This window comes from Drosophila mojavensis, unplaced genomic scaffold (genome assembly GCF_018153725.1).
Source record: "Drosophila mojavensis isolate 15081-1352.22 unplaced genomic scaffold, ASM1815372v1 contig_74, whole genome shotgun sequence".
Taxonomy (NCBI): Eukaryota; Metazoa; Arthropoda; class Insecta; order Diptera; family Drosophilidae; genus Drosophila; species Drosophila mojavensis.
The window spans coordinates 9,715,994-9,724,135 of NW_025318899.1; the positions used below are offsets into that span (position 1 = coordinate 9,715,994).

At 37.9% G+C, this 8,142-nt stretch overlaps 1 long non-coding RNA gene across 1 annotated transcript; it reads left to right on the forward strand.

Annotated features, from left to right (window-relative positions):
• The first annotated feature begins 932 nt into the window (after positions 1-932).
• LOC116804295 lies at positions 933-6,917 on the forward strand. Its single transcript, XR_004364256.2, has 2 exons — positions 933-1,319; positions 6,764-6,917. It is a non-coding gene; the product is annotated as an uncharacterized LOC116804295 (long non-coding RNA).
• The last annotated feature ends 1,225 nt before the right edge of the window (positions 6,918-8,142 follow it).

Consider the following 8,142-nt stretch of genomic DNA (forward strand, 5'->3'; position numbering starts at 1 on the left):
ATTTGGCTTCTAAAAAAAAAAGAAAAAAACAACGTGCACAATGTAAACATCAGCGCAAAGTGGGCGCTTACCACCCTCACACAATCACAATCAAGAATTCCCCCCCCAGCCATCCAACCGCCCGGCCAAGTAAGCCGGCAAGTGCGAAGCCACGTGCTTTTTCCGAATTTTGTTTTTGTTTTGCATATTCCGTTTTGTGCGCTAAATTCGTGTCCACTGGTCCGCCAGTCCGCCTGCTGCGTCAGCGTGGCTCGTCGCCTCGTGTTTTTGGCAATGGTTCAAATAGAAGAAGAGGAAGAACGCAACAACAACAACAGCAAAAAATCAGTTGGCAATTTTCGTTGCACTTTTGCTTAATGTTGATTCGCCTAGGCCTATTTTGGCTTAGGCATTCTTTGGCTCACATTCCGGCGCAGGCGCCATTTTGTCTAGCCTAGCCAGCAGGAGCAGCAGCGGCAGCAGGAGTAGCAGGAGCAGCAGCAGCAGATCTAAGGCTGTCTAATGTGCCATGTCCAGCTGGCTGCCTGCCTGAGACGAACTCCAGCGTTGCATTTGGCCGCTTTGATTAACTTGGTTTCATTTATTTATTTATATAAGCACATAATCTATTTAATTTCTTTGGGCACGTTGGCCAAGTCCTTTGCGGTAGGTTAGTTAGCCCACAGTGTTTTTATTTCACTCTCGCTCTCGCGTACGCTCCCATACTCGTTCTCGCTCGCTCCTTCTCTCTCGCTCTGTTAGGCGCCTTCTCTTTCTGCCTGCCTCTAGCTGTTCGGGTGCGCTCCATCTCAGTCGCACCCGTTCGCTAGCGAACAGATGTTTTGCTGGAACAGTTCGTTCGGCAAACGCGCGCGTTCGTGTTCGTGTTGTCTGTTTCGTTTCCATTCCGTTCCGCAGCCGCTTGCCACAGCCAGCGACTGCATCCTGTCGCCTCAGTTGTGTGGCAGTAGCCGCTTTGTAAACATTTTCCCGTTGTTTGCACCACGTGTCGTTTCTCCCGTCGCCCGTTGTCGTCGTTGCCTCTACGTCGTTCGTCGCCGTCTTTCGTCGTCTTTATCGTTCGCGTTACGTTACGTTAAACCAAAGAAAATAAATAATACGAAAATATAGAATACAAATAAATAAAGTAGTAAATAACGTTGCATACTCTTGCGGCTGTTGTTTGTGTTGCCCCGTTTCCGGATAGCCTCTCCAATCAGAATCTAATCAATCTATATTTATAACACATCTGTCTTGAAATTAAATTTTTGATTTTTTCGGTGCGTGTCTATGATTTAAGTGTATCGAAAGTATATAAAACCAGCAGCTAAACTAAAAATGTAAAGCATAAAAATTTTAAAAATATGTAAAAAATATATTAAGCATTATATTTATTAATTTTTGCCTTTGCTTAATTCAAGCTGTCTATAAAAATTGTTGACCTCTCCTTAAATTGTCTTCAGCAATTGCTTTACTATAGCATTTCAATATCTGCAATTTTAATGGCATCGGTCAAAGAAATTTGTGGTTACCAAAACTTCTGTCCCATTTGTGGTCAATGCGGTTAGCCAGGCCCATAGCCAGGGCTCAGTGTGCGGCTTGAAGCTTATCAATTTGATGTGTGGACAATACAAGTGGACATATAGATGAAACGTTTATTGGCATTTGATGGGCGAATGGCCTGTGTTTTGATCTTTATGAGAAGCGACTATTAAGCAATTTAAGAGAGCTTTGAAATTTGTAGAAAATGGCTTGCTATGGGCTTGATAGTTGCCCAGAGTGGAAGTGCATACAAAAATTATTTGATTTAAAGTTATATACTCGAAAATCTTAATGAATATGAATTTCTGCTTGTTGAAAGTTTTATTTATATATAACATATATTTCAATTAACTTTAAGCAACAGCTGCCTGCAATCTGCCAAGTTGCGAGCCATTTGCCAATGCAGCCACTTGTTAGATACACATTACACATACGCACTGTGCGCACATTATTTTCAACAAGTCATGTTTATCGATTCGTGTTACTGCTGCAGCTAAAAGCCAAAAGCCAAAAGTGTTAAGCATATAAATTTTATAAAGAATAGTGTGAAAGAAAAACCTGATTATATTTGAAGCTTTGCCTAGAAAAGTGTTGACATTTTTTTTTTAAGTTGCTCAGCTACAGTTGGCAAAAAATGTGTAAGTGTGTAAGTGTGTGTGTTGCAACTGCTGTTTCTTTTAGCTGGCTATGACTGTTATTTCTTCTACTTCTACAGCGTGTGTGTGTGTGTGTGAGCCCAGCTGTGCAATTGTTGACACCCACTGCTGAGAGTCGCAGCAGCCGGCGCGCTCCATTTGCCTTGCTGCTGCTGCTGCTGCTGGCGGCTGGCGGCTGTTTTCCACTGTTAGTCGCCTCTGGGCATCTCTTGAGTTCATTAACCCTTGTGGTTATGTCTGTAGTAGCAGTATATATATATATATTTATATATATATATAATAATTTTATGCGACACTGAGCAAGCGAAAGCCCACTACAAATTTAAAGAGTCGCCAAATTTCTAAACTTTTTGAACTTGCTCCTCAGTTCGTTCAATAGTTGCCTCATAATATAAATAATAATAATAATATTAATAAGAGTAATAGAAAAAGTCAAGCAGCAAAAGTTGAGCCAAAATTCGACCACTTCATTGGGGAAGTTTTTTGTTTTGACTCGCTTTATTGATTTTCTTCAACTTTTTTGCTACAATTTTTTGGCTGCGCTTTAAGTTTGACTTGACTGGCGTTAATTTCTCCTTTTTGTGCTTTTAATTTCTTCTATTGAACATTTTCGCCCAGAGAGAGAGAGAGAGAGAGTCAGTTGAGAAGGAAACTTTGCTAAATTGCACTCATAGTTTGGCAGTTTTTGTATTTTGTTGCATTCGCCGCTCGATGTACACAAAAATGTAAATTACAAACTTTGCAATTAATTGGCAAGTTTGATGAAGAGGTGAACGTGCCTTGGGTTCCTGATAAATATTTACCATAATAAAGAGTTTTCATTTCAGCATTTTCTTTTTGCCAATTAGCCATAAGAAACTTGCGGTTTGTGCTTGATAAGTGAAATTTTTTACCAAAGTTTTTAATTGTAATTCGAGCTGTACGTAGAGCTCAAAAGCTTGTTTTGATTTTTAATCTAAGAGAGAGTGGAAAGAGGCAAAAAGAGAGAGGGGCACACACAGATTCACCAAATGACAACAACAACAAACTGCTTTGAGTAGAACTCAAATTCAGTGAGAGGAACTCGAGCTGCTGCTGGCATTGCTTGTTCGCGTTTTTGTTTTGCATGCATCTGTTTGATTGTTGCTATTGTGGTTTGTGGTTACTAATACCCTGTAAATATGTAATAAAGCTATATGTGTATATATATATATTTTTTTTTCATTAAGATATCTATCACAAACCTTTTCCAGATTTTTCTGTGGATTTCGTTCTTAATTACTTTCAATTTCATTTTCCCTATTTTCCCATATTCACAATATTTGCCTTAAACTGCTTTTGAGAACTTCTCAAACCTATGAAAATGGCAGAGCCAGTAATTTGTTTCATATAAAAAATGATGAGTGATGCAGGGAATCGTCTAGCTTGGTATTCCTTGGTATTAAAGTGCTTTTGTTATTTATCTCGCTTGCGCTTTTCGCTTTCTTTTTTCTGCAGTCACAACGAGGGCAAGCCATACACACGCCCCGCATGCCCGTTCACATATACATATGTAAATAATCTCTCACATGTACTGCTTACACACAAGAAACAGGACAACGTGTGACAAGTGCAGGCGTCCCACAGCCAAAAAAAAAAAGAAGGAAAAGGGAAAGACTTTAAATAGATGCACACATAAATTGCGCTCTATATATTTATGCGCCGGCATATATGCAAATGCGTTCTTCGTGCCACACATAAAAACAGAAGCAAAACAACGAAAAGTAAAAATTGCCACTGGGGCAGGTTCTGGGCAAAGGGATGGGGGAGTAGGGAATGTGGGCTGGAGTACCGCATCTTTGTAATTTGCTTATTATCGTGGCTGTCTCGCGCGCCATCAGGAAGCATTGTTGTCGCTGCCATTAAAAGGGAAATTTGAAAGTAAATACAATTTTGTTGCATTTTATGATTGGAAAACAGCGTTTCCCTTGACAATTTGTTGTCTGCCATTAGACAGATTAAATCTGAGATCAAGCTAAACAAAGAGTGGAGCGTAAAGTGATTGCATTTCAGTTGATTTTCAGCGCTCTGAATTAGCACAATATTGATTTCAGCAAACCCAATCAAGAACTCTGCGTAAATAATGTCAAACGCAGAGTCTAACCAGCAAAAGTATTTGTCATGCCCAGCAGCTGTTGTGCCTGCCTGCCCGATAAATTCTATACCACACACACACACACACACACATACATATATATAGGCAACTACGCCCACTTCGTCGCCCATTGCACGGCTCAGTGCGCTTTGCTATTTGCACGCCTACAGATGAAGCAACTTTTGAACTAAATCCACCCTCAAGCTCAATATACCTGACTGAGACTTCACACACACACACACACACACACACGTATGCACACACACAATATCAAAATAGGCAATTGGAATGGGCAATGTCTGTTTTATAATTTTCACAGACGGCACACACTTCATAAAAAGGCAGCGCATGTGGCCATTATTTATGTATATTTTCACCTACATTTATTTTATTTATATATACGAAGCAAAACACACACACAGGCACACATACAGAAGGCTGCTGTGAGAGTAGTGATGAGGCAATGCCTTAGAGAGCATCAGTTTGTTCCTATATACAGTAGTAGACAACAAAATAAGTATGTGTGTGGTGTGTGTGTGTGTGTGTATTGGTAGTTAGCAATGAGGGCGGCATTAAGCGGCCTTCTTGAGTCTATGTGTGTGAGTGTGCTGTATCTCTAGGCGTTTGCTCGGCACCTTGTGCGACTTAATAAAGCGAGAAAAAAAGAAGGAGAAAATAAAAGACGACATGTTGACGCTGCAGCACCAGCAAATAAATATAAGAAACAATGTATTGGCAGAGCGTGCACGACTCACAGATACTCTGGCTTAGTTTACCCAAGAGAGAAGCAGAGGGATGAAGTGAGAATAGGCAATACAATTCATATTTAAGGAAGCCAAAATACGAAGGAAAAGTCTAAAAGATATATCAGCCTATGGAAATATAAAGTCGAAATCGTTTAGAGTATCTATAGATCGTCACGCATACCCACATAATATATAAAGAGCCTAAGAAATACAATGAAATTGATGTACTTCTTAGAAAGGAAATATTGAAATAAGAAAGCGCGTGCTACATAACTGATTGAAAGTTTAAATGTGCACGACGCGTCGTATGAGTAATTTATTGGCTTACATACAGCAATGTAGGGTATCTTTAGGCGAGACTGTTCTCGAAGCTTTCATCACTCTCTACAGAATCAAAGAGAGACAAAGAGCTAGCTTGAGCTGTGTAAAGTGTTCGCGTTTTGCCCCTGAACCACGTGGCGTATGAGTAATATGTGGTCATACAGAGCTAGAGTGTGCGCTAAATGAATGTATATTAAATTAAGTGTGTTTATATTATGGTTATTGCATTTGCATATATTACATATAAAATTGAATGAGGAAAAGTGAGCAACAAAAAATATATAAAAGAATAATAAGAAAAAAGAACTTTAAATTTAATTTATAAATTTATAAATATTGAGATAAATATGTAAATAATATACAATTATTAATTTACCTTTTTTTCTTAATCTATTGAACTGTAAATAGCTGCTTATTTATTCTTCATTCTGCATATGCCTTTTTCAAATTTGTTGTAACCCTTTTCCTGACGCAAATCCCCTTGAGGTCTTGACAAAATAATGTATATTATATGTTTAGCTAAAGCTGATTTAAAGCATTGCTATCTTAATACATCGACAGTTTTTTGCTTCATTTTTGTTTTTGTCTTCGTTTTGTTTTAGTTTTTGTCTCTGCTGTTTCTGGGTAAGCGCATTTATGTTGCGCCTTTGCTCCAGTCAGGTCTCATCATCATCATCATCAGCAGGATCTGAAAACTTGTGCTGCTGTCTGTCTGTCTTTTCTTTCTGTCTCTCTCTCTCTCTCTCTCTTTCTCTCTGGTTGCCCTTTTCGTCTTTCTCTCCATCTTCTTTTCGTATATTTTTTGTATTTGTTTCGTATTTTCGCCCACAATTCACACAGCTGACTTTTTGTTTTGTCGCCTCTGCACACACTTGCCAGACACTTGTATATACGAGTGTCTATATATATTTATATATATAAATGTGTATATATGTATATGTATATCACATATATAACAGCCAAAAGTCTGCGCTCTTTGGCTTTTTGCGCTTGAGTGTTGTGTTTTTGCTTTCGTCAGCTATGTCAGCTATTGACAGGCTGCTTCTCTCACAGCTCACACCTCACAGCTCACCTCTCGCAGCTCCTTCCGTCCCATGGCTGCATTTCGCTTTCAGCATAAAGTGGCTAGAGGGCAAAGCACACACAAATTTAAAAATGCTGTTACTGCGTGTTTAAAGCTCATAATTATCACGCGTTGCACATGGCGTATACGTGTTGGGCTCTGTTATTAATGAAAATTTATGCCTTTGCCGCTGATAATTGCACATTTGCTGCCGCTGCTCTTTAGTACTATGAAAATTTATTGTTTTTATGCATGTTTATTATTGTTAAATATATTTTATATTTTTTAATGCTTCAAAACGATTCGAAACTTAAATTGAACAACAAATATTCTCTGCTTACAGCGCTTTAACGACTTTATCAAATTAATACAGTCAACAACAAAACAAATACCATTGCATCATCAATAATTTATTAACAACAACAAGAAGAAGAACATTTGCATAAAACGCTCAAACGTCGTGTAAGCTTTTGAAAATTTTATTTAACGAAAAAGTATAAAAAAATTTACATATATATATAAAAAAAAAACAAAAACAAAAAAAAAATAAAAAATAAAAAATCAGGAATTAATGTAGTGCCTAATGCCTAATGTGTAATATTAACATAAAAATCGATAAAGAAATATCTTGAATATAATAACGAAATAACGGTATACACACACACATACATATATAAAGCATATATTTATTGATAAATTAATAACGCAAATAAGTAGAGCTAACAAAGTCAAATTAAATAGCTTTATTTAAACAGCAAATATTTAAAATCAATTTTGACTGCAAATTGAAGCGCGAGTGAGGAAAACATTTGCTCCAAATCGAAATTGTAAATAACAAATATAGTAAACAAGAAAACTGCTATATATATTTGGGTAAGTAATGCATTAAAATTTACATATAAATAAAAAATTAGAGTGGGGCTTTATGGGGTAGATGAAGTAATAAATATAGTTAGGTATTATACTATACTACTACTACTATAACAAACTCATGTATTGGTAATGAATCTATGTTTAAGTCCCATATGACCCTTTCACGTAACTTATTAACTTTATCATTCGAAGCGCTTTTCATTTAATTCTTTAGTCAATCCATTTCCTACTTACTCAGTTATAATTGTTGCCCATCTCTGGAGTTAAGTTGCTTCGCATCAACGCAGCTTATTTGCCATTTCAAATGGATTACATACACACATACATATACTACGTGTATTTAGAGTAGAGAAAGAAACTTTTGTGTGGCTGCTTCTTTAACTCATATAGCTGGCGGCAACAAATTTTAGCCTCATTCCCTTGTGCAGCTGCACCTGCAGCTCCGCCATTTCTGTTCGTTTCCGCTTCGCCCACAAACAAAACGTTGCCGCAAATGTCACATGCAAATTCAGTTTTCCCTTGTAACGGAAATGCAAGCGAAAAAGTAGCAGCAGCAGCAGCAGCGGCAAAGATTTTTATACATAACTTTTTATGTTGCTCATTGTTGAGACTTTGAGGCGGAAAAGAATAAAATACGCCCCATAGGCAATGAGTCTGTGTACAAGTGTATTTGTGTGTGTGTGTGTGTATGTGTGTGTGTTTACATTTGCGCCATTTTATTTCATTTTCATTTGCAATTTTCTTTTGCGTGTGCACATTTCCTGTGCGACATAGTCGTGACTTTTGCACTGACTGAGCTGAGCTGACGGACGGACAGACTGACGGACTGACTGAGTGGACTGACAGACT